This window comes from Podarcis tiliguerta (assembly GCF_965153285.1).
Source record: "Podarcis tiliguerta genome assembly, chromosome: 12".
NCBI lineage: Eukaryota > Metazoa > Chordata > Lepidosauria > Squamata > Lacertidae > Podarcis > Podarcis tiliguerta.
In genome coordinates this window covers 43,168,116-43,194,666 of record NC_139545.1, presented here as the reverse complement: position 1 = coordinate 43,194,666, position 26,551 = coordinate 43,168,116, and the positions used below count along the sequence as shown (strand labels likewise).

At 44.6% G+C, this 26,551-nt stretch overlaps 1 long non-coding RNA gene across 1 annotated transcript in view; it reads right to left on the bottom strand.

Moving 5' to 3' along the window:
• LOC310661177 overlaps window positions 1-26,551 on the bottom strand; it is an 860,679-nt gene that overhangs the window by 553,203 nt on the left and 280,925 nt on the right. The gene's annotated exons all lie outside the window — the stretch shown is intronic.

Below are 26,551 nucleotides of genomic sequence, written 5' to 3'. Positions count from 1 at the left end.
ATGCTCGGAATGATTAAAATTGTCACCTGGTGGCATATATAAGTTTTCACCAAGAAACAGTTTTCAATAACTCTATAATTAGGAATGTATTAGCTGCAGAAGTAATTTCGTGACATCACTTACAATTTCCTTGATCCACAGAATCAGAAGTTGATGCAGTTGAAAGTGTATGCAGAATGAAATATAGAGACCAAAATATGTGGGAGAAATAATGGCAATAGGGTAATTTCAAAATAGGAGATAAGAAAGAGTGGGAAACAAAAAAGGAGGACGACAACGACGAAGACAAGGGGGATGGAGATTCCAGACTAGGGATGTTGGAGAATTCCAATGAAAAAGGAATAGGAGCAGAAAATGCCAATGTTTACTTCTCTATCCCATGTTGGGAATGGAAATCAATTTGGGGGATGTGATTGGTATTCACTATTATTGTTTTCAGCCTGCAAATCTGACATAATTGATTACTGCTGCCCAGTGCTTTTTTTCCTAAAAAAAATAATGTTTAGGGGTACTCTCATTTTCCTGCTCATATTGAAATATTGCCCCTCAATGAGGCCAAACTTAGATTCGCAAAATATTTAGGGGTATGCGTACCCCTGCATCCCCCCAGGAAAAAAGCAATGCTGCCACCCAATTTTCATTTACACAGAAGAATCCTAGGGATTGGAGTTTGTTAAGGGTGTTGAGGGTTGTCAGGAGACCCATATCCCCTCAAAGAGCTACAATTTCCAGAACGGTTTAACAGTTAATCCTTCTTCACAGGGAACTCCGGAAATTGTAACTCTCTGAGGGGAAAAGGGGCTCTCCCAGATTTCTTTTAGGGAAGCCATACCTGATTAGAGTGGTATCAGAGTGCTTTCCATGTATGGTCTGGGGCATTGTGGAAGATGCAAAACTGGTGGCATGGCTGCAAACATCAAGTTGTTGTTGTTGTTGTTGTTGTTGTTGTTGTTGTTGTTGTTAAAATTTGTATACCACCCTTTACCTGCAGGTCTCAGGGTGGTGACAATATAAAACACAAAATACATAATCAAAACAAAAACAAAACAGTAGCTGCAGCTGCTGCTGCTACTTGCAGAGGTGGAAGGTGGGAGGAACCTTGGGAAAAGAAATAATATGTTCTACGGCCCCTGACAGTGTTTTGTTTTGTTTTAAAGTTTTTTATTAACAATTTCAACATAACAAAATACCAAAGCATGTCATATTCATTATTCCCCCCCCTTTTCCCACCTCCCCATCAGACCCGCCCTACCCCCCTCTCAAATATTTTATTGGGGAAGCCAAAGACACCTTGGGCCCTAGGAGTCGACTCCTATGGTGTTTTAAACGTATGGTGTGATGGTGGCTAGGAAGAAAGAGTCGTTACCTGAATGTTCAGCTTCCCACAGTCTCTCCTCATCAGTTATGCATCATGTCTCTTTGATTGTAAGCCATCAGTATAAATAAATGTAAATTGACTTGAGTGCATTGACAGCATGGGGGTGTAAATGGTAAAAGATCCCTGGATGGTTAAGTCCAGTCAAAGGCAACTATGGGGTTGCGGCGCTCATTTCACTTCAGGTCAAGGGAGCCGGCGTTTGTCCACAGACAGCTTTCTGGGTCATGTGGCCAGCATGACTAAACCGCTTCTCACACAACGGAACACCATGACGGAAGCCAGAGCGCACAGAAATGCCGCTTACCTTTCTGTCACAGTGGTACCTATTTATCTACTTGCACTGGTATGCTTTCAAACTGCTAGGTTAGCAGAAGCTGAGACAGAGCAACAGGAGCTCACCCCGTTGTGGAGATTCCAACCGCTGACCTTCCGATCGGCAAGCCCAAGAGGTTCAGTGGCTTAGACCACAGTGCCTCCCACGTCCATGAGGATGTAATTGTAGACAACAAAATAAATTGTTGTTGTTGTTATTATTTGAGGGCCAGCTACCAAAGCAGAAGCAGGAAGCCTGTTCAATGCAGAGAAAGGCACTGTTGGACTTTCTGAAGAGATTCAGTAGGTTAATTCCCCCTCCCTTCCACTGCAGGAAGAATCCAAACTTGGCTCCTTACTGTTGATTTCCTAAACTGCATTTTTAATCCAGACCTGAGCCACAGCTCCAGTCTTCAAGAAAACAAATCTCAACTGATTTACATGCCCTAGTTATTTATCTTCATTATTTTCTCCTTCACAACAGCAGTCCAAACCTCTGTATTTTCTCACCGGTATTGGATTGCCGAGCTGCAGCCAAATTTTACAGTTGCAGAAGGCATTAGCGACCTGGGCCAGAAGGCGCTCCGGCTCTTATTCAAAATACCTCCCCCTCCCCTCATTACAACCCAGCTATTTCCATCATTATAGTAATTATTTGACATGCTATGGTTTTCACACTGACTAGAATGTCTGCCTTTCTTTCCCCCTTCCCCCTGCTTCCTCTTGTTCCATTCTGGGGACGGAGGTGGGGGGGGGAATCCCCACTAAGGTCTGATATAAACAGGACACATTTCTCAGACCTGGGGAGAGACCCGTCAATCAACAACGTGCTCTAACACGATACAGTATTATTAGCAGCATTTTGCAAAGCTTGGCTGCAGAGACATGGAGTCTGATCTCTTCATTGTTTCTTGCCAATGCCTTTGTATTCTTCCTTTTTCATCTGGCTGATCCTTTACCTGACTTTTCAACATTATGAGGCTTGTTTGCTTATTTCGAGAAATGCCACAGATGTCCGGAGGATCAAGCAAAGGCAGGTTCCCATCTGACAAACAGGGAGGGTATTTTGCACCACTGAAAAGGTTTATGCTAAATTACCTTACTCTGCAGCAGTTACCAAGCCGTCCATCGACTTCCTGAGAATAGTGCCAACCCACAGATTTCAGTGATAGGCCTTGATTGAGAATGGGGTTCACATCTTTGTAGTCACAGGTCATATTTCACTGTCCTGTTTTCACTGGCCTATTTTCTAGGCCTTAGGCTGATGTGGGGAACATTTATCAACTCGGGAGTCACATTCTGTTGTGGGCAATCTTTCGAGGGCCACATACCAAAAGTAGATGGGACCAGAGGCAAAAAGTGGGAAGAGTGTCAAATGTGACTCACGCCTTAGTACAATAGGCTACATTTTAGCTATGCAGTGTCCAAGCTTTCTACACGTACTGTGATGGCCTGGGATTCGGATTCAGATGTTGAACCTGAGGAATCCCAGCCTGCACAGGATTCCCTGCCTCCAGAACCAGCTGAGCCGGGGCTGGGGCTTGAGCCTGAAGGGTCCTCACCTGTGCTGAATTCTCAGGTGCAGGCACCAGCTGAGTCTGCTCTGGCTCCTGAGGGGATGGAGGACCCATTGCCTGCAGGTGCTCCACTCTCAGCCCCGTCAAAGGAAGCTGGGATGGCCTCTGGGTCCGGTAACCCTCCAGCTTCTCCAGATCTGCAGAGGCTCAGGGCAGAGAGGCGGAGGGAACTAAGTTCCCACAGGTGGAGTGCTCGCCTCCAGGCCAGGAGAGGTGAGTCACCTGAGGATCGGGGCTGCCCTATGCCTCAGGGCAGATAAAAGCCAGCCAGCCCCAGCCCCGAGTTGCGGGAGCAACGTTGGTGGTTGTCAGTTCCTGCCGGAACCCTGCCCTGCACCCAGCTTTGACTTTTACAGACTGCCTTCACATTGCTTCATCGACCACAGACTGGACTTGGACCTTGCCTCTTGATTAACCCCCGGGACCAGCACACGTACACACAGTCCTCCAAGCAAGAGGCATTATGACTGTCCAGGAGCACATTTCAGCCAAGCAAACACACTCAAGGATGGCATGCAGCAGGGCCAGTAAGGTGTGGGGTGTAGGAAAGAGGCACAGTCCAGGCAGTGGCATAGCATGAGGGGGCCAGAGGGGCAGTAGCCCCAGGCACAAAATTCTGAGAGGGGCACAACCAGGTGCCCCCACAACAGGTTCCCTTTTCAAGACTGTGTGGCTGAGCTCCTGCTGCCTTCCAGGGCCACAAGGAGGCAAGTCACACCCACCCTGGGCCTCCGGGGTTGGGGTGGCACCTCCTTCTCCTCATGACCAGCAAAGGGACCCCTGTGCACCCTGCCCGTGTGCTGGCAGAATTGCCAAGCTGAGAAGGCGTGTGGCCACCAGCACCACCAGCACCTGCAGCCATGTGCCTCATGGGTTTGGCACCCTGCTCCCAGAGCATGCCTGCACCTCAGTTGCCCAGTCCACCAGGGAGCACAACACTTACCCCTCCCTGGGCACTGGCAACCCACACTACACCACTGAGTCCAGGGCACATCCTAGGGGCCAGACAGAGAAGACTGCCTTGAGATTCCGAAACCCTGTTCCTAAGAAGTAGCCAGGTCTGGGATACAAGGACAGTCCTACCCATAACCATGCCAGTAACTGTGACGCTATTGCAACATTCATTTAATGGCAATATAATAAAGAACAAGATATTTTTTTTACCAAAGTCCATTAAAGGCAACGAATCATAAGCATTTGCATGCACATATACACAAATGTACAGCAGAGATATAGAAACAACTTTAGGAAATAAAGGCAGTTGTGATCAGCTTTAAAAACAAACAAACCTGTTATAATTTACTTAGGAGACCACTGTAAGCAGATGTAGGAGACCACTGTAGCAGGATTTTAATCTCCCTTGTAATGTAACAAATACTATGGACAATATGGATAGATATAAAAGATAGACTATGCTATAATATGCAGTTGAAAACGCTGACATTAGAACCCCTGGAGGGAATGGAGGGAAGTCTCGAGATTCAGATAAATCTCTTTATATGGATATGTATTTGGTTTTGTTATAAAATTATATTTGTAAAATCAAATAAAAATGATTTTAAAAATAATAAAAAACAAACAAACTTACCTTCATCCTGAAACACACTAATTCAGAAATTAGTTATTAACATTTATAATAAAGAACCATATGAAACCGGCCATGCCTCAGTGGTAGAACTTATGCTTTGAACACAGAAGGTTTCTGGTTCAGTCCCTGGCATTTCCAGTGACTTAAAGCAGCAGTCCTACACGCAACCACCATATGTGCAAAATCTGGGGTATTTCACCATTTCAGTATATAATATAGTGCCAGAAAAGACTGAAATGCTTGTTTGAGTGGTTCCTCCATCCTCTTGGCCATGTCAAAGCTTTTCTGACTTTTTAAGAGGGGGGAGAGAGAGAGAAAAGAATGAGGCATACACAAGCCTTGGGACCTCCAAAAAGCTGACAACTGGAAGGTCTATAAACGCTGAAATATGTATGCCTTGGATTGTATTACTGTCTCTGCTGATGTAGATTCAAGAAAGCAAAATGGTCCTCCAGTGCCAAGTAAACTAGCCTCCCATGTTATACAATAGTAAACAGCACTTGTGTGTGACGTGCTGCAGCTGTTGGTGCAAACTCCTCTCCAGTAGGCATGGAAAGTTCTGTGTCTGAAAGGCTGTCACCAGAAATGCCTGACTGGGAAACAAAGATGCAGCGAAACAGGGAAACAAAGGCTGCATTCACATGGAGCAAGGAAACGGATTATCGGGATTCCTTTCCGTCTGGTTTTCAGCCAGGTTCGGGAAAGAAAACTGACTTTGTCATGCTAGTGCAGGGGGTGGGCAACATCCAAATGTCAATGGACTACAGCTCTCAGCATTCCTGAGGCTCATGGGAGTTGGAGTCCAACAGCATGTAGAGGGTGCCCTTCCATGTTGCCCTAGTGGAGAACTTGTTCTAGACCTGTGATAGCTGAGGTGGAGCCTTCTATGTAGGTTGGGGCAGTGGTCAAGATTGATGGAAACTGTCATCCAGCAACACCTGAAGGGCACCATATTGGCTGTTCCTGTGCTTGGAGATGGATGAGGAAATGCACTGCATTGTCAATCAGGCTAATCATCTGAACCAATTGCACAGGGAGGATGGTGGTCACTACATTATCATGGGAGAGCTCTGACAGGTGGCACAGTTCAGCGAAGAGCAAAGAGGGTCAAGGTCACACAGTGAACTTGATAGAGAGATCTCAGACTGTGGTATGCTGCAGTGTGGTTGATGCACAGTAGACAGTCGTACCTCGGGTTACAGACGCTTCAGGTTACAGACTCCGCTAACCCAGAAATAGTACCTCGGGTTAAGAACTTTGCTTCAGGATGAGAACAAAAATCGTGTGGCGGTGGCGCAGTGGCAGCAGGAGGCCCCATTAGCTAAAGTGGTACCTCAGGTTAAGAACAGTTTCAGGTTAAGAACGGACCTCCAGAACGAATTAAGTTCTTAACCCAAGATACCACTGCACTGGTCTTTGGTGGCCTCCTCAACATCTAAGGACATGCTCCATGTTAAGTTCAATATGTTCAGGGATAGCCATGCAAGGTCTTTTGCCGGCCTCAGTGGGGGGTTTTGCCTGATTTTTTCTTAAAGTAAAAAGAAAGCAATTGACCTGGCGTGGCAACATATTCTGGATTTAGATGTTCATGAATGATTCGCAGAGATCAACACACAAAGAGCAGCCTCCCTTTACCTAAGACCAGATGTTAGGAACTCTCCTTTATCCAATATAACAAAACTTACTTACCCAAAGTGTCAAGGAGTAATTACCCCGGCAACAGTGAAGGGCTTTCTTTCTGCAGTCATGTTCTGCAGAAACGCTGGCATCATCATGAACATCCAGACCTGGAAACCCTAAACTACCTAGTGCTGCAATGCAGTCTGCATAGCCACCCAATATAGAAATTCACAGTAGAGTGGCTGGGAGACAAAAGTGATTGGAGAGAAGAGGGCACATTTGTATTTCTATTGACCACTCAGACCTACTGCATTATATAGGACATAGACAGCTTCTAGCCGCAGTCCTTGCCTGTTAAAAAGGAACGTATCAGATTCCATATGCCAATATGATTCTAGAGCAATGAATATGAGTGGGAAAGGAAAAGCTGACTGCCAATTTTGAGTTAAAAGTACCCAGACAAATTACAAATACAAATAGAATTGTGCTCAACTATTTTTAAAAAAATCAGAAAATAGCACAGTTACCTTTGACCCCAGTTCTGAGCCAATTCAAACTCAGGTTGGATCTTGATACATCAAAGAAGCATTTCAGTTAAATGTGTTGTAAATTTAAATAGGGAAAACAGGTAGAGAAAAACAGAACCCTACAGCGCCATCTGGTGGCACAATATTATAGCACATATACAATACATATAAATTGCTTTTTCTTTATGAATTTAGCTGAGTCCCAAGACTGCATTGCCCTGTACAGTGGTGCAGATAGGTGATTTTAGACTCTAGGCTTGGTGGTGATAAGAGGGACATAATACACCTTCTTTACATGGTAACATGTCTAGCTTCTCCTGGCTTTTGCCCCACCAAAGGGCTGCCTTTATGGCACCAGTGATCCCTTATGAGAGACTCTGCTACAATCTGTAGAGTGAGGGATCTCTTCAGGCAATAACTTCAGCTCTTCACATTGCCCCAAGCAAATGCTGTCCTGCAGCCAGTTTTAAGCATGTTGGGCTGCATGTCATTAAAGCCTCGAGCCATCAAATTCTGTCCAGCACGATCTGCCTCTCAGCAGACAGTTCTCACCAACAGCATCTCTAATAAAGAAGGATACAAAATACAAGATGCCCTTCCACCAAATCTTGGCCCCAAACCTCTTTCCACCATTAGTCATAAATGATAATTTTAGAAGGGCTGGAGCTTGGTGGGATATTCCTCTTACTCCCTCCTCCCTTCCCCATTTATGAGGCAAGATGCTGAGCAGAAAACAGGGTGGTATTTTTTTTTGCCATTGGGGAATCTCCCAAAATTATTCATAGACCCTGCAAGGAGAGGGGTTCACAACACAGACACCCAGTGCAGCAGACTAAATAATGCGCTCATTCAAATGTCCAGAGTTTTCCTTGGCACCTGGTAGTGTCTAGAAACTTGGCGATCCAACCCTCTTGTCCACCCCCCATCTTGACGCTTCTTCACAGTTCCCAAAGGCAGATAAAGAACTACAGTTATGATGCATGGAAAAACAAACAAACAAGAGGAACTCTACAGCCAGGTGTGCCTTTCCTGTGCTGTGCCCTGAAGAACAGCAACCAGTCTGAAGAGCAACACAGAATACTGGGAGGTCCAGCTGGCGTAGCTAATTCTACTTCATGAAGTCAGTCTCTGTATTTTAGCACTAAATGTCCTGTTTCAGAAGCGCATAGGAAGAACCAATCAGGTCTAGCACCCTGTTCTCCAGAGAGGCCAACCAGAGGGAAAGCAGGACACGGGGGCCATTGCCTTCTTCTGTTGTTGTCCCCCAGTGAATGGAGGCTGATCCATTAGGGTGAATCGGGTGAAGGGCAGCCCCACCATTAGGCAGGATGAAGCAGCCGCCTCAGGCAGCAGATGCTGAAGGACAGCAGTGATATCTCCCTGGCTCTAGCGCCTGTTGGAGGACAGAGCTGTGCTTGCCACACAAACTGGCCTGTGGGCCAAAACTAGCCTGCTGCTTCAGATGCAATGGAGGACTCTATTCCATCAGCAGTGTTGAAGGCATAGTCAACCACCAGTCTAGCCAGCTTCTGTATGTGGAGCAGGGAGGTGGGAGCCATCTGCAAAAGATCATGATTCAGCCTTGAATCTGCTCAACCAACCCCAATTTGCCCTCACCTATCTGCCTTCTTATTTACATCCAGTCCAGGGGGTGGCATTACCTGTCAACTTCCTCCACCTTTGGCATAGTGTTCTCTTTGGAGAATAACATCTCTTGCATGGCGAGTTCCCGCCTCCCCCCTCGGAAATAAAGACATGAGAGACCATAATTTTAGGTTAATGGGTCAAATTAGGCCACAACTTTATTGATTACAGGAATTGAGCAGTATTGGCTTAGGTATTGGTCCTATCAACTAACCGGGTTCAGCCTGCTTGCTTGAAGACCGGCAAGGGTTCACCACCAGTAGGGGGAGTCCTGCTGATGCACATCAACTAGGAGCTCCCCTGGGGTCACCGCTCGGGGGCGTACTGTAGGCCCACACCTCCATAGGCTTAGGACAAGGCAACGCCCCCCAGAATCCTTTACCGGACTACCCTTCGATTTGGGGGGAAGGTGATGGCGCTTCCTCCCCCCCTTCATCTGCATAACAATACCCCTACCAATGCCTAACATCCAAAGCCAAGGAAGTTGTGACGGTTGCTACGAGGTAGGCGAAAAACCAAATGGCTAGTGCCAATTTGCCAAGTGGAAAAAATTCCTACCAGGCCCCTTGACGACGACCAACCGAAGTCCATAGCAATGTCAGAGAGCCTAACCTAACGGGTGGGAGGGGTGGGAAAACCCAATCAGCTGGAGCGCGGAAAGAGGGAGATCCTCGGCCGTGCCAGCCCTAAATAGGGCGGGCCATGCCTTCCGGACCAGCCGATTGGCTGGCCAGGGGGATGACACGTCTGAGGATTCCCCCAGTATCGCGGGGGCTGTGAGCCAGCCCCCGCATGTGTGGGGAGGGATGTGAAGCCCGCAGCCCCACCTCCTCTCCAGCTCGGAAGTGGCTTTATCAGTGAAGACCAGCCCCCAACTGTCACCAGTGACTGGCATTCAGAGCCATGATGCTTCACATCATGGATGTAGCATCCAGCCATTGTGACTCGTAGCCAATGGTAGGCAGATCCTCCTTGAATTTCTCTAGACCACTGTTAAACATCACATGGTTGCTGTTGCTTGATTTTAAGAAAATAACTTTAAGGCACGGTGACAGAAAGTCATCAATGTCCCTGCATCGTTGCAATAATACTGAAGGGAATATTCTTTTTCTACTGCTGCACGGCAGAAAACGTGAACGTTAATTAATGACTCTAAGTCCCTATGCACTCCCTCCAGCAAGCTTCCGGCTGAAGCAGCCAAAACCTTAGCCCTCAATAAATAATGCATTCCCCTAAACTAGGCCCATTGAGGATGTGTCAGAAAGATGGACATTGGTGGTTGTAATGCGGATGGGCAGCACAGAAGGAAAAGTTTGAATGTCCAGTGGTCCTGACAGGCAGGAGCGAGCATTATGAATAATCAAGATATGAAAAATGACAGGTTCCCCAAAGCCTTGGTTTTTTCCACTGGTTTCATATACTGCGCTGCAGAGCAATGGGATCTGCCTTCCCAGTTTGTCAAACAGGTGTGCCGTACATAGGGCTGAAGAGAAATTCAATTTCGTTAGGATTCTGATGCAAACCAACCTAATTCACACTTTCTGAAACCAAATATGAACAGAAGCACAGATGCCCTTCAGAATTTACATTCTCCAAAGTCTTCAATGCAGTTCTCCAACCAAATAATTTGTACATAAAAGTGTATATAAGGATAAATGTACATATTAGTGAAAATAACATAAAAAATGGGTTGGACTGGGAATAATTGCTTGCAAAAAAGGTCCCATACTAAAATGTGTGTATTGGGAAAATTTGTATGAAAATGCTGATGAATTTTCATGAAGAGATATGGAGAATGAAGGTAAAAATGGAAAAATAAGAAACTGGGTAAAACTGAAATTGATGAATTTCTTCATCTTTAGCCTTACACAGAAAATGGCGGAATGTTTTGAAGCCATACAGCAGGAGTCATAGCTTTTGCTGAAAATATTTCTTTGTGAAAGCATTTGTCTGCTCATATTGCAGCCACAAATCTCATTACAGTGGTACCTCAGGTTACATACACTTCAGGTTACAGACTCCATTAACCCAGAAATAGTGCTTCAGGTTAAGAACTTTGCTTCAGGATGAGAACAGAAATCGGGCTCTGGCGGCGCAGCGGCAGTGGGAGGCCCTGTTAGCTAAAGTGATGTTTCAGGTTAAGTACAGTTTCAGGTTAAGAACAGACCTCCGGAACAAATTAAGTACTTAACCTGAGGTACCACTGTATTTCCATATTGGCATTTGCTATTTACTGAAGTTGAGCTGGAATTTCTAACCATTTTTCTACAGGTGTTTTCGGCCCCTGCACTTTTGGGCAATTTTATGGCATCTCTTGTGAAAATATTTGTTCATTCATTTATACAGTCCTCATCCTCAGTGACACCATCATGAAACCAAATCCATTTGATTACATCACCATGTGACATCATCACATTCATTATGTGACCCTCCTTGATTGAAAGTACTCATGTGACTGAGACAGGAATAAGAATATAAATATAACTACGATCCCATAAATACTTACTAGGGTCTAAGTCTCATTGAAGTTACTGAGGCTTCCTTCTGCATGGGCATGAACACAATTCTTCTATGCACAGTCACCTTGAGTGCCTCATTTGGGAGAAAGATACAATGAAAATGTATTAATAAATAAATATGTAAATTAAATGTGACTCTGAAACATCTTCCATATTGCTGAAGTACTTAACTTTTTTTGCACCCTTGTAGAAGTCAGCAAACAAAATTATTCTTTAAATATATTTTACAGGGAAATTCAAGGCCCCCATTGTCTATATCAGGAGTGGCAAACTTCCAGATGTTGTTGGACTCTCAACTTGCATCAGGCCCAGCCAGCACAGCCAATAGTCATGCGTGACTATTGGCAACATCTGGCAAAATATGGGTGGCCAAATGTTAGTTAGTTAAGTGTTTAAAAACATGTGATAATATCTGGATATAGTTGGCTGAATAGAGACGCAATTCTTTGAGTTTCTGACATTTTTAAGATAGCTCCAATTTGGATGGCGTGCTTCATTGAAAAGCATGTCCGTATTGTTAAACAGGCACCAAAAGTAAGCAATTCCTGAGCCCTTGCTGAGTTCTGAAATCTAGTACAAACAATCCAAGTCGTCATTGTGTGTGAGTGTGTGCGTGTGTGTGTGTGTGTGCGCGCACACACAATTTCTCTTAAGTGCAATATTAGCTGCTCTTAGGACTCTTGCAACCAGCTCATTCAACAGGGAGAAGACAACCAGACTGATTAGCTAAATTTATTTATGATGACAAAAGGAAAATCATGAAAAACCCACATTGCACATGGTAATTTATTCCTGATAAGTAGTAAATCAGCAGGATTTCCCTGCCCACATAGGGCCTGGAGTTAAATAATTAATGATAAATAACGAGCCTTGTGTGTGTGTTTTTTTTAAATAAAAAAAGTTTGCAATGGTTTTGGAACTATTATTTATACATGAGTTCATTTGACAAATTTGCATGCTGTTTATAATAATGATAACCCGGTGATAACCCAGTGTCCTTGCTGTGTTACAAAGTGCGGGGCTGATAATCTTAGTCATTCCTGTGGTTCATGTTCTGGCTATCCTCAGCCAGGTTAAAATAATTATTCACTCCATGCAAGGACTTTTGTGCATGCAGAATTAATATGTTATTATGGAGCAGGGCCAATTCATCTCAGTGCTTATGGCTATGCTGTCCAGTGGCTAGCAGTTCATTTTCAGGCCTAATTTTAAGTTCAAGTTTTAGCCTTATAAGCCCTAAACAACTTGGCACAGATCAAACTTGGACCAGAATAACAACTGAAACCGAAATGACACACAGTCAATCTGAAAGAGATCTAATAATATTTTCATTAAGAAGACTATGTATGCATCTTGCAAGCTTTAGTCTGGTAGGTGCCCACTACAAATTATTGCAAAGGCACGAGGGGGGCAGAGTCTGACCTCCTCCATTCTCCCAATTAACCTCCATCTCCAGGGCTCAGTGGTGGGAGGGAGCACTCCTCCCATCCTGTGACATCACCAGGGGCTTTTCCTAGGTCTCAGGTTTGGGCCCTCAGGGTCTGGGATGCTCCTGACCTGGCCACCCTAGTCTAAAGTGGTATCACAGTACTTTAAATGTATGGTGTGAATGTGGCCTTAGACTCCTGACTTTTATGAGGCCGGAGGCAGCTCTTTAGGTCATAATACTTATTACTTTACTTACTTCAAAATGTGGTGAGCCAGCTGTGCTGTTTGGTGGAGATCTCAGGCACATTTTGCTGAGTGGGGTCCTGGGCATCTGCCCCCAAATCTGTGATGGCCTGGGACTCAGGCTCCGACTCAGAACCAGAGGAGTCTCAGTCCGCACCAGATCCTTTGCCTCAGGCGGCATCCGGACCAAGTCTGGGGTCTGATTCTGAAGAGCCCCAGTCTGCACATGTTCCCCTGCAACAAGCACCAGCTGGGCCGAGTCAGGGGCCTGAGCCTGCCCTGGCTCCAGATGCGGAGATTACCTTGTTGCCTTCAGCTGGGCCATCACTACCAGTTGGGTCAGGAGAGGCTAAGGCGGCCTCTGGGTCTAGTAACCCACCGACATCTCCTGAGCTGCAGAAACTAAGGTCTGAGAGAAGGAGAGACCTGAGTACTCACAGAAGGAGTGCTTGCCTTCGGGCGACACAGGGAGGTGAGTCACCGGGGGATCTGCCATTATCCTGACAGAGATCAAAGGCTGTCGGACTCCGCCCCAGGTTGCGGGAGCAATATTGCTGTTTATTAGAACCTGCCTGAGACCCTGTGCCTGACCTTGCCTGGTTTCCTGCCTTGGCCCTGTCGGACTGACTCCTCATGGAATCCTTGGATTCGGGACCAGACCTGGTCTGCGTTGCTCGGGTTAACCCCCTGGGCCCAGCACAAAATCCTGGCCTAATGATTTGTCTCATCAGGTCAAATCTAGTGTCAGGGACAGGGCAGAGGAGGAATGGTGGAGACCGCTTCCCCAGCCTGACCCTTCCAGAGAAGATGATGACAGTTCAGAATAACAACAGGGGTTTGAGGAAGGTCACAGCTCAGAAGAAGATGACGGGGGAAACTGGGAAATAATGGGAGAGGAGGGGGAGGCAGAGCCGGAGCAGCTGGCTGACATGTTATCACTAGAAAGCATTCCAGACTCACCATCTCCCAGAACCCGGCGTACCTTAAAAGTAGGAGAGCAAAGAGCTTGAAGACAGATGGCCCTAAGCAGCAGCCATAGAGGGGTGGTGCTGTTGACGAATGAGGAAGTGGGAGAAAAGGGGGGTGGAGCTTTACTTGGGACAATGCCATTATTCCAAGAGGCTGCATTCCCAAGCCTCTCTCTGTAAACATTGAATAAAAAGCAGGTGGTAAGGATTTTTCCTTGTCTTATCCGTTCCTGGCAACCTGCCGTGGGGGTAGGTTCCTCTGCCACCTGACAAGTAGCAGCATAGCTGCAAAATTTCTTATTTTATCTGAGAGTAGGTCTTCAGCACTTCATTGTTTCTCTCTCTCTCTCTCTCTCTCTCTCTCTCTCTCTGACTATAAAGAGGTAAACTCTGTGCACACTCCCTTTATGCCATCAGCATCTATAAAGTTAAAAGTGCGGATGGAAAACTACCTTCTTTTTAATCGTCTCATCACAGTCTTGTTCTTCCTTCTTAGCTTGGCATCCACTGACTTGCCTTAAAGAAAGGAGTAAAAAGATAAACATTACGAAAAGGAGAAAAAAAACACAGAGACATAAGATACATAACTGTCAAAGCTCCCTGCACCTGCTGTTTATTGATTCTAGATGAGAAGAAGGTTGTGTGTGTGTTTTTCCCTCGAGAATGTCTTTCCTTTTGGGAGTAAATATTACTGAGATTCTAAAGATCTGCCTGTATTAAACAATTTGGCAGTAGTGACTCTTATCTCAATTGTTATCTATAAATTAGAAAGGGATTAGGCTCCTATCCCAGTGGAACAAGTCTGAAAAGTGGGTGGGGACACCCACCTGTCAATCATGAGGGTGTCATGACTCATGAGGCTTTGACAAGTACCAAACCCCAATTGATGAATTCTTAGATTCCAATATAGGCCCACTGAAGTAGTCAATGGTGAACTGACCCCCTTACATGATTCACAAGCCCAGCAGAATGAAAACTCTTGCAGAAGCATCCCATTATGAAATTTTGAATCATCTCTCTCTCTCTCTAGCTCATACATAATGTTGAAGTGACCTAAAGGGCATTCCTTGGGCACTGTCTAGCCAACCACATGACCCCCTTTTTCCTCCCCATGAATCACCATGATATGTGTGGCACCTTGGCTCCTGATTGGCCAGAATGGATGCCTCCTGACTTTGGCTGCTTAGTCATGCCAACTGCACGGACCACACACAAATCAGACATTCACTCACAATAAATCTCATTTTTATTAGGACTATATTAGGACTTTTAGTGCACTAGAGACAGCACTCATTATTCATAAGGAATCATGAGCAGGATGGATTAATAGCACAAACTGGCTAATTATGGGTTCAGTGGCATCTTTATGAAGTACTAGTTTCTATGTTCCTAGCAGTCACAAGATTGTATCTTCTGCTGAGCAGAAACTTCTCAGAAGACATTTTTGTGAGAGCATTTCTGAGTGCTTTCTTTTTCTCGTGACCCCTTTCAGGAACAGAAAGCAACCGCACAGATGTGTCTCTAAACATTCTCCACCATATTTTTTTGTGACAGCTTCCATTTCTCCCCAATATCCCCTAAAACGGGATTGCCATACATCTGGAATTTCCCACACATAGCCAGAATATGGCAGTCGAAAGCAGTGTCCGGGCGGAAATTTCTGAAATGTCTGCAACCCAAACTCAACAATTTTGGGCAAAACTAAAAAAGCTCAGCTTGTGTCTGGATTTTCATCTTTTGAAATTAGGCAGCCCTACCTAAAATGACACTGGGGCCACATTCACACCATATGTTTAAAGCACTCTAAGACCACCGTGACTTCTCCCAAAGAATTCTGGGTGCTGAGAGTTGTTAGGAGTTGTTAGAAGACCCTTATTCCTTCACAGAGCTACAATTTCCAGAGTGGTTTAACAGTCAATCCTTCTTCACAGGGAACTCAGGGAATTGTAACTCTGTGAGGAGAATAGGGTCTTCTCAGAGTTCTTTTAGGGAAGCCATACCTGTTTAGAATGGTATCAGAGTGCTTTCCATGTATGGTTTGGATGTGAGCTACGTCTGGGGCTTTGTGGAAGATGCAAAACTGGTGGCATGGCTGCCAGCATAGTAGCTGCTGCCACTGACATGGCTGCTGCAGACAGTGTTGAGCCCTATCCCCTAGAGCCTGTTGGAGAATTTCTCCTCTCTCAGGAAGAATCTCAGTGAAATGTTCCCCCCTGTTTCTTTGTTCATACATAGGGTGGAGAATTTTGAGCATTCATTTCCTGCACAGCTCGAATGGCAGTAGCTCAGCAGTGCAGCAGCGTAGCATGCAACTCCTGTCTGATTGAAACTTTGGGAACTCCAAATAAAATGAGTGATCGACTAAATTCTGCTGTTATGCAAGCCCCATTGAGATGTTAATTAGGCTAATTGTATAGTTTTCCACACGTATCAGACTGCGGCAAGTACCAATTACATTTTAAAAACAGGGCCCATCCCAGTAAAATTATTTCTGTGTTACACGAAATTCTATTTATAAACAGCCATAAACATCTGCTGACGTAAGCTCTAAATGATGCCCCAGAGGTGTAGCAGTGGATGATACAGCCTTGGAGTGTTTCAGACATTTGGATAGGCAACAATGTCCTGTGGTTGGAAGCAAGTGTACATGCATGCACACTGCCCCCAAGGGAACCTAGCACACTTTTTACTTGTCATTGTCCAATGGAGAAGAGCTGTCTAAGAGTAGGACTACATGTTACTCTCAACAAATGAATGTGGCCTGGCCCTGCCTACTGAAAATCCTCAAGGCTCCTCTGCCTACAGACAAAGAAAACTGGAGCAGATCTAAATCCCACACATAGGGAAGAAGTATCTGTCATCAACTTTCTTTGTCTGTTGTTTATTTCTCAAGAGGCAGAGGTGGGCCACTCCCATGTGGTGAGCATAGTGTGTAGCCCAGATCTGTTATTAAATAAAGAGTAATATGTAAACATGTCCTCTTTAACATCAAATGATTTTCCTGCAAGCCCCTTTCTGATGCGCAGATATCCACCTTTTTATCCATAATATTTGCTTCCAGTTGTTTTGCCCTATTGGCTGCTCATTAATGCCAAGGGTGCTTCCCAAACAAAGGAATGCACACGGCAGATGGTTAACTCTTTATTTTCCAAGATAACACAGCCACTCCTACAGCTCTGGATAACTACGGACAGCAATCTAGTGTCTAGGCAGCTATTCCCAGGTCTGCACTCTGTGGAGCAGTTGCAGCAACAGGGGACCACTCCCTCTCCACCAGGAGAGGGTGGGAAAGCACTTGGCTCTTCAGTTGCCTGATCTACCTCTTCCTCCTCCTCTTCTGACCTATCCTGTACACCACACTCTAGCTCTGAAGCTTTCCCAGCCTCTGACTCTTGCCTCCTGGGCAGAACAGTACACCACAAATGACTGACCTCTCTCCTGAGCCAGACTCCAGCCCCCGTTCCCCCGGTACAGTGGAACCTCAGGTTACAGATGCTTCAGGTTACAGACTCCGCTAACCCAGAAATAGTACCTTGGGTTAAGAACTTTGCTTCAGAATGAGAACAGAAATCGTGTGGCGGTGTGGCAGCAGCGGGAGGCCCCATTAGCTAAAGTGGTACCTCAGTTTAAGAACAGTTTCAGATTATGAACACACCTCCAGAACAAATTAAGTTCTTAACCCGAGGTACCACTGTACACACTTTTCAGCATACTGCCCATCCTTGATGATTAATCACAATTTCATACACAAATAAAGATTCTCTCTTCTTCCTAGAGTGGTCCCAACCAATCAGCGAACATGTAGTGACGATGATGATATGATGTCAGGACCTCTAGAGATTTTGCTCCCTGGGGTGAAGGACAGGATGGTGCCCATTGACCCATTCCAACATGCAGAAGCTGACCACAATGGCAGCTGAATCCTATTTCAGTACTGGAAATGGAATTGCACCCTCCACCACATCTGGGGCCAAAAGGCTACATTTGAGGTAGCTGCATGGTACACATAGCTGTAAAATCCTGGTGCTTGCTGTTCTCCACCTCCCAGCATCTGTTGCATGAAGTGACTGTCCCACTGTCTTATGGTGGACTAACCCAGCATCATACAGTCAGATGACTTGGTGACACTGAAAGCAAATGAAGGCAAATGAAAGCAATTTAGTGAGTGGGAAATTTGTGGTTTTAACCAATCAATAATCATGTAGTGAAAATGATGGCATTACTGAGGGTAAGTGTTCAGGGCAAGGCTTCTCAATACATTTGCCACCTTTCACGACAATCCAGGAAAATATTCTGGAAGAGAAATAACTTTTGGTGCGGACAAAACTGCTAATGTAAACTATCCCCCTGTTGACTCCAACCCTGACTGTGAGGATTTCTCATTGGGTATTATGCACATTGTTTGCAATGTGAGCCTTTTAAGCAAATAACAAACAGATAGCCCAAGCATCCGACATTGCTTGCTTTATAAAAGAAGAAGAGGAAGCTATAAAAAAGAACACTGGCTATGGTTTATCTCACTGAACATCATAACATAGCAATGGGCTATTAATTATCCTTCCATACTATAAATGTCTGGAGCAATTTTATAAATATTTTCATTTGTCAAAGAAACACTTGCACAACATCGTTGCTGTCATTAATCTTTTTTTTTACAAAAACAACCCACCATGAGCTGCCTCTCTTTCTCATTTTCTCTGAGAAGTACTCGGAGAAAGTATGAAGTTCTGGAAATTCCCACACACCATTTTCAATAGGCAATATACATGTTGATTAGATGATCATCTTGTTTGTGCTTTGGGTTTTGGGGGCATTAAAATTCAGCTGTGCTACAGACTGAAAATGTAAGAGGAAACCAAATAATGGAGTGTGCTCAATTTCTCTTTTGTATCCATCAAATCCCAGTGCAGTGGGAGAGGGTCACCAACATTGCTGTCATCGTGACTGAGAAACATCTGGATAAGGTGTTAAGCTATCCCAAACAACCAAACAACTATTAGGAGACACTAGGGGCTGTACCAGGTACGCGGGTGGCGCTGTGGGTAAATGCCTCAGCACCTAGGGCTTGCCGATTGAAAGGTCGGCGGTTCGAATCCCCGCGGCGGGGTGCGCTCCCGTTGTTCGGTCCCAGCGCCTGCCAACCTAGCAGTTCAAAAGCACTCCCGGGTGCAAGTAGATAAATAGGGACCACTTACTAGCGGGAAGGTAAACGGCGTTTCCGTGTGCAGCTCTGGCTCGCCAGAGCAGCGATGTCACGCTGGCCACGTGACCCGGAAGTGTCTTCGGACAGCGCTGGCCCTTGGCCTCTTTGAGTGAGATGGGCGCACAAGCCTAGAGTCTGTCAAGACTGGCCCGTACGGGCAGGGGTACCTTTATCTTTACTAGGGGCTGAACCAGGAACCCACAGGCCTTGGACATCTGTCCCATGAAGTCAGGACTACAGGAGGGAATATTTCCTGGGATATGAAATGTTTCTAGCTTATGGGCCTTTGTAACAGCAGCAGTCAGTTGACCAACCCTCTCCCAGTGCCATCTTTCCTATTTGTATGCTTGTAAATTCCAGGCTTTGGCTTAAAAAAAAACACAAATCTGAGCCATACTCAGTTAAAAACTTTACATTTGGTGGAAATCTTGCAGCAGGAATAACTCAGCATCATTATGAATCACTTATGCTATAGGTAGAAAGAAATAAACAGGGAAACAGGCTGTGTGTTTATGCAGTTCTCGACAGAAGTTCCACAATGTTATATCCACTGGAACAATGATGGACTCATCCTTCTCTAGACTAGGAGAAAACTTGTCAGACAGCCACAGCTGAGACCACCAATCAAAGAGAAACTGCACTGAACTCAATGTGTTGTGTCTTGAGAAAGGTCTCCTAAACAGTCTGCATTGCATAAATGCCTGGCTTATCACTGAGTACTCTTGGCCAATTCAACTCTTTTCATAGCACTGTCTGGCCTTTGTCAGGCCGTATTGTTTATTGTTGTTGGAGCTTGGAACAAACACCCAGCACCCTTCAGTGAAGCACAGATACGGTGAAAAATACATTGACCTCGTGTGAGAGTTGAGAGAAAGGAACCTTCTTAAAAATAAGAGACTAACTCCTCAGATGATTCAACAGCTCGGCACTTCCCCCATGCATCCGGCACAATTTGCAGTTTCCATCAACAACAGGGATGGGAACCTGTGGGCTCCAACTCCAAGAATCCCTGGTCTTTAGCCATGCTAGCTGGGGCTGATGCGATTTGCAGTCCAACGCTGTCTGGAGGGTCACATGTTGCCCATCCCTGATCCTCAATTTACAATGTTAAGTTAAACTGAGGGTTATCCTCTGTGCTTTCTAGACATGGTCCATGCTTTAAAATGCCATGTCTGAGTGCCCCTTTCCCCCGTGAAAACCCACACTTTAAAGCTGAAGCAGAGCAAACAACTATCTATGGGGGGAAATGGAAACTCCATTTGCTCCAATTCAGCTTTAAAGAGCAGGTTTTTGTGGAGAAAGCTCTGAACCAAAAAAAGGGGATGCTCCGACAAGGAGCTTTAAAGCACAGGCCTTTGCCTGGGAAGAGTGAATACATGATGACAACCTGGGCTTAGCCACACTTACCTTTCATCCCACTCTTCCCAGGCACAGGCCTGCACTTTAAAGCTCCATCTACTGTAACACTGGTACAGTACTTTCAGAGTTCTATAGCAGTCCAACTCTGTGCTGGTTCACACATGCATGCTCAGTACCTGATGTTCATTACTTTGATGAGTGGCAGTTGGATATGTGAACTTATGCCTTGGCTGAAATTATCATCCCAGCTACCTCACTGCTTTTCAGCTGCCTTGGGGGTGCCACCCCCCCCCAATATTTCTGGTCGGGGTTGCCGTTTGCCTTACTCAACTTTGCAAGGAAGCCATGGGTTTTCTAGGGTTCTCTTTTGAAACTTTTTTTAAAAGCCCTGCACTGCTCACAGCAGCGCAAGGCATTTTCCTTGAACTTGCTGCACTTTGTAGAATTCCTTGGGAGTGCTGTGACACAATGAGATGTGATGTGGCATCACTTCCTTTTTTACTTATAATTCATCTTTATTGGTTTTTCAGTTGATTCACAGATATCTTTTTCATACATGGTAATATCTATAATAAACAAATAAAATCTCTGAACATTCTGTTGTCAAACGTGCATAAATTAAAAAGTTTTTAAAAGTATTATATTATTTATCTACTTATTCTGTTGTTACTTTGTTTGCATCAGACTTCCCTCCACCCTTTACTTGGGTTTTTAAAATTCTACATTGTATGCCTTTCCAGTTGTATCCATTCTACTATTTACCATAGTTTCCACTGTTTCCATTAGTTATATTCACAAGGGTCATTCTAGCCCAGGGGGGAAAAATTAATAGCCACAGTAATCTTTCAGGTATTTTTTTAAATTTACTTCCAGGCACTGTGAAGAGCATGGGGCTTCATCTTTTGAAAGTGAGGGGAAATGGAAAACCTTTGGGCACCTTGAAAGGTTAAGCAAAGTAAGCAGGCACCAGAACATTCCAGGAGAATTAGTTTTTGTCCCCTCACCCCCCAGAAAATGGTACCCAGGAAGGGCTTTGTTTCATGCCACTCACACAGCGAATGATAGAAAGAGAGCTGGCTGAAATGCTTGGGCTGGCTCTAGTTTCAAGGTGTTGTGTGTGAAATGATACGAACTAGTCAGCTAATTCTCCTTTTCAAACAGAAAGGTAAACCAGGGCATTAGCAGCAGCCTCATCACCTTGTTTAAATTAATGTGTTCGGGTGTTCCATAGACATAAGTGATGGCACATATCCTTTGTGTCCCAATCCAGTTCTGGGATATACCTGAGACTTCTGTGGATGCAGAAACATGATGCATGCGCAGTTCCTGCCGTACCTCAGTAGCCAAGGGTGCAAGTACATGATCTTGCTAGAGATTCAATGATATCACCAATACCTCTAAGAGAGAGGAAATAGGAGGCTGATATAGTGCACCTAGCATCTTCCCTCGCCTAACCCCCCTCCCCGGAGGTCTCTGATAGCTTGAGAATACTTTATTTGAAAACCCTAGCTGCTGGACACACCCTTGGATCAGGGCCAGGTGATGTATATTTGAAAATTCAGTCCTAGATATATTTTTTTAAAGCTTTCTGCTCAATTAATTTGGTGACTAACAGCCTCCTTTGCCTTTCAGAACATTTCCCCATTTTCCCTCTCTCCACTGAGCATACTGTGTGTGACAATGTAAATGTCGAAAAGGTTGGATATTTCAGATCCTTAAGTTTCCTGCGGGAGGGGAAAAATGTGTTTTTCTTTCCCTTACAAAAAGAGATACGATTACCAAGCACTCCATGCTGTTTGACATTCTCCCTGCTTGTGTTTTCTGTGACAGTTGATGGCTGCAATTTGCAGGGCATTTTGAGATGCAATGTGAGGGGCCTATTATGATGTCTGGCCTTATTAAGGCTTCTCGTGGAAAAAATGAAGGTGATAGATGTCTTCATAATGGGCCTAAATGGGGTATAATTTCATACGGCCTTGATGTGAAGACCACTAAGAGTGAGTGAACTCATTTAAGCCTCTAATAAAGAAGAGATGTTGGTGTGTAATAACCTTAAGGGAAGGAAGACGGATAATGAACAGTGTTTCACAATGTGCCTCGGCTAGCCACAGTTTACCTAGATGATAAAGGCTACCCCATAAACAGCATGCAGGCCAATGGGACAGACCTAATTTTCTGGTCTCTTTTCTTATAAATCAGTAACCTATTTTGCCTTTACAGGGAAGGCTTTGGAAGTGCTCCCCCCCCCCCCTTTTTTTTTTTTTTTTACAAAGTGTCAGTATGTGCAGTCATGGACCAAGATTGTTGCCTCAATGAGATCTCTCAAAGCTAAATCTCTGAATAGGAGTTGAGTACATTTTGGTGCCAGTTCCAGCACATATTATTCACTACTAGAACCGCTTATAAATTGCTCCCCAAGAGTCAATACATCACCAAAAAAGAGCACAAAAGAGGACGCAGTCTGCAAAATAAAATAAAGTAAAATAAATTTAGAAATAATGACTAGAATTTAAATAGAAATGCAGTACATCTCACCATAGTAGAGAAGGCTGTGATGAGGTAACCTGCTCAGTCAGCTCTCCACATGTGAAGAGTTGATGAGCAATTTCCAAGCCTCATCTCTCGCTTCTTATGCATCTGTATTTTTAAACCAGACTAGGACCAGGACTCATGGGCCACCCTGGCTGTGACACACCCCAAGCAACAGGATTTGCCTTCCTAGCAACCCTGATTAGCTTTCATTCTGATTAGTTTTTACTCAGTGGAAACGTGACACTTGGTTCGGATGCCTGGAAACGGTGAAGGTGGATATTTAAGTAAGCCACCCTTATCTTGCTGGTGCATTAGTTAAAAAAGCAAGAGGCTGCCAAGCAAACAGTTCCAGCGAGCTCTTCTTTGAGCACAGGGCATTCCAGGCACTGTTGGGTAAATATAGGCATGAGTGGTCCAGACAATAACCTGTACAGAATAGAAACAATGTGGACATTCCAGCGGATATTACACAACACAATGAAGGGAATACTTTGGCCGTGAACAAACAGATTCTTAAAGGTTAAAAAAAAAAATGCCCTACTGTGTTGGGTTAAAGAAACATCAATTAATTAGGATTGAGATTAATTCTGGTCTCACATGCCTCCACTTAAAAGAAAAACAATATCTAACCATTCATCAACTTCACTGCATATTACAACTAGATATTAGCCATATGCTAAACTGGTGATTAAAATGCCCATTCTTTAAAGTTTGTCAAGTTATGACTCACTATAAGGTTTTCTTGTTTCCTTAAGTATTTTAAAAGTGGATGATCCATCCCTCCATAACAATATGCAACAAATGATTTACTCAGCCAAAAGTAATGGAGATATAATACTGAATTTTGTAATGCAGATTTGACAGTGAAACTTCTAAATGCATACTTTTGAGTTTTTCCAGATGGTGGGGAATCTTTGGCCCTCCAGATGTTGCTGGACTGCAACTCCCATCATCCCTAGCCATTGACCATGCTCTTGAAGAAGATGGAAGCTGTAGTTCAGCAACATCTGGAGGACCAAAGGTTCCTCATGTTTGAGCTGGAGTCCACCATCCTAACCTCCCTTACCTGGAAGTAAACCCCATTCAACTCAAGCAGGATTTATTTCTGCATAGACATGGTTTGTATCTCTATTTTAATCTAGGAAATATTGGGAGATTTGTTTCACCCTTATGACAAAGCAATGGGTGAATTTCTACTCTCAATTAGTAGGCAGCCAAGTGGCGTCAAAGGCCACTCCAGCCCACAGGCAACTAGATGGTTCTTCGCTGCTTGCACAAGACCTATTTTTCAAAGACAACTTTCTGAAACTAAAGGCAGCACAGATTCCAATTTAATCCATCATACACTTCTGCCTTCACAGAAAATGCAAACTCCAGCCATGATACATTTTCTACTTCCCAGGTGGACAGAGCTCCTAAAGCATGAACAGGCCACAAAAATGGCAATCCTTCTAGCCATGGGCACTGCAGACATGGCACATGTCTACTACAAACACGTTTATCTGTTGCATTTATATACCACCTTTTTTGCCCTCTAAGGAGCTTGAGGAGGCACATGCAGTTCTCCCCTTCCTCTTTTAATCCATCCAACAACCTTGTGAGGTAGGTTAAGCTGAGAGACTGTCACTGGCCCAAACTCACCCAGTGAGCTTCATGGTCAAATGGGAATTCAAAACCTAATCTGACACTCTAACCACTACATCATGCTGGCTCCTATAAAACCTATGAAAACAAAGGACCAGTACAGTGTAGTGGTTAGAGATCAGGGTTCAAATCTCTACTCAGCCAGTCACCATCTCTCAGCCTTGCCTACCTCACAGACTTGTTTTGATGGTAAAATTGGAAGGGGGATAGTAGTAGTAGTAGTAGTCATATTCAGAATGAGAAGTGGGTCATCCAAAGTCTATTTTCCTAGTTAGCATTTGAACAAAAGCATTTTGAAGGGAGAGGAGTTCCACTGCTTGTTATGAAAGTTATCCTGGCTTCCGGCATATGTGTGTGAGAGAGAGAGAGAGTGCGGATATCAGGGAATGTTCCCTCAAGTATATACTTTTCACATGCATATGCCACGAGACAGTTGCCTACAAACTATAGCTGCTTTAAAATTTGCGGGGGGGGGGAGGCTTACTCTTCATAATTATATTATAAGCACTTAGATTCTCCCCAGTTATAATTTCCAGATCCCTGCAGTGCATGTGTGTGGGGTGTGTGAAATTAATTCACACAGTGCAGAATGTATGAGAGAGCATGATGAGGCAAGTGGTTTTTACTTGAATTTGCCTACGGTTGGGCCTGGTGTTTCTTGCTCTCAGTAATGCATTCCTTTACCACAGGGTGCTTTGCAGTCATTATCTTCTTCATTCCCTTGAAACCCTTCGGGTAGCTTACTGTACTTGCTTTTTTATGCAGCGTTGAGTGCGAGGGGCAGGCCACCTACAATGTGGGCAGCTCAGCACTGATTCCCTGGAAGGTCTGGAATGAACCCTTTGAGTACATAGCCACCAATATATGGGAATGGCTTCTCTGTGGGTTCTGCACATGCTGGTGCGGAAGTCAAGATCCACATGGTCAGGGCTCATTCAGTTGGAGATATGACCAAGTAGGAAGGACCCATATTGCAAGCTGCACCAACATGGCTTCCAAACATAATCATGCCTGGAAACAGTGGAGAAACAGGCTCCAGTACTGTGTGAAGGACCTAATTTCCCGGCTTCTCCTGGAAGGATTTTCTATGGATCTTTTTTCTTGCAATGGAACTTGAAAACATGGCAAATGTGGCATGTAACATGGGGGGAGACAATTAAAAAAAAAAGAAATCAGTGGTAGCCATTAGAAATAGTGGGTTGTATCCAACTGCATTCTATTCAGAGTAGCCCCACTGAAATGAATGGAGCTAAGTTAGGCGTGCCCATTAATTTCAATGGGTCTACTCTGAGTATGACCAACATTGGATGCAACCTAATGAGATTATTAGAATATAGCCAATAGTTTCCATTTCTGGGGTGAAAGAGTCATCTTAAAGGTGCGTGTTCCTAATTCAGATTCTTTACCATAGAGCAAAATGCAACATTCAGTCCTCGGTGTCTGTCCTTCTGCCACTGACTTTTGTTTTTGTTTTGTTGCTGTTGACATTTTATAGAAAAGGTCTTGATTTTATAAATGTGCAAACAATACCCTTTCCCCATCCCTCTTCCTCCCCCTCTCCTTGCCCATTTTCTTTCTCGCTTCGCATTCTTCTTCCACAGATTATCATGTTTACATATATTGACAGAACCTGTATCGGGATCCTGCTTTGTAAGTTACATTTGCATGGCTCCACTGGGGCTTTTAAGTTTACAGGAAAGGTGGAAAAAAGGTGATATAACAGGAGTGTATAAAATTATGTGTGGCATGGAGAAAGTCGGCCTTCTTTCTCAAAATGCAAGTAATCATTGGCACCCAAGGAAGCTGAATGTTGGAAGTTTCAGGGTAGACAAAAGAATGCATTTCTTCATACAGTGTATACTTAAGCTATGGAAATTGCTCCAACAAGAGTCAGTGATGGTCACACATTTAGAAGGCTTTAAAAAAGGTGGTGCTGTGGGTTAAACCACAGAGCCTAGGACTTGCCGATCAGAATCCCCGTGACGGGGTGAGCTCCCGTTGCTCGGTCC